Source organism: Hypomesus transpacificus, chromosome 23, assembly GCF_021917145.1.
Source record: "Hypomesus transpacificus isolate Combined female chromosome 23, fHypTra1, whole genome shotgun sequence".
In the NCBI taxonomy this organism is placed as follows: Eukaryota; Metazoa; Chordata; class Actinopteri; order Osmeriformes; family Osmeridae; genus Hypomesus; species Hypomesus transpacificus.
In genome coordinates, this window is record NC_061082.1 from 5,731,989 (window position 1) to 5,732,808 (window position 820).

The following is an 820-nucleotide window of genomic DNA, read 5'->3' on the forward strand; positions in this document are numbered from 1 at the left end:
ATCTCTCCACACGATGACACAAGGTTGTTTTATACAAGAATGTTTTATAGATCTGTGTTGATATTTTGTGAATTTTAAAATCAAGTTGCTTATATTTGGATTTGTTTTAATGTACATAATTTCCGTTTGATGTAAGCATAGCCTATTTGGCAAATGGACAGGTGTCTGTATGCACTGAAGATATCTCTAAAATGCTCGCTCCCTCCTTTGCTGTTTATGATAATCCCTCTTTGACATCAATGCTTGCTCCTGTATTCAACACGTCTAAATTGCCTGTGGATCACATCAGTTATTTACACAAACCAACCTCTAGATGGCGACACAGTGCTTTATAATTCATCGGTGCCGAATTTGGTAGTCGCAGTTGACAGCTTGTCTCTATTACGTCTGTGAACACTGGCACTATTGTGCTCTTAGCATTGTTCGATGTGAATCATTATTCTGGTGCCCGTGTATCTGGAGCCTTCCTCTCTGTTCTCCACTGTTGTTTTTTTCATCGCTATTATTTTGTATTATTACTGAGATGCTCAATAAATCATTACTAATAGCAGAGTGTTCTGCTTCCACATCATGTATGTATGTATGTATGTATGTATGTATGTATGTGTGTATGTATGTATGTATGTATGTATGTATGTATGTATGTATGTATGTATGTATGTATGTATGTATGTATGTATGTATGTATGTATGTATGTATGTGAGAGAAGTGTGTGCGCGTGTGTATCTGTATAGCTGTGTGTGTGTGGCTGTAAATCCAAATCCATGTCAGAACCATTGGCGATTAGAAGTGAAATGAATCCTCCAGCCAGGTGTGCTT

The 820-nt window shown here is 37.2% G+C and overlaps 1 protein-coding gene across 1 annotated transcript in view; it reads left to right on the top strand.

Moving 5' to 3' along the window:
* jam2b (junctional adhesion molecule 2b) overlaps positions 1 to 541 on the top strand; it is a 5,925-nt gene extending 5,384 nt beyond the window's left edge. Inside the window, exon 10 of the mRNA XM_047047057.1 lies at positions 1 to 541. This exon is cut by the window's left edge and continues 220 nt beyond it. The gene's annotated coding sequence lies outside the window, so the exon portion shown is untranslated.
* The last annotated feature ends 279 nt before the right edge of the window (positions 542 to 820 follow it).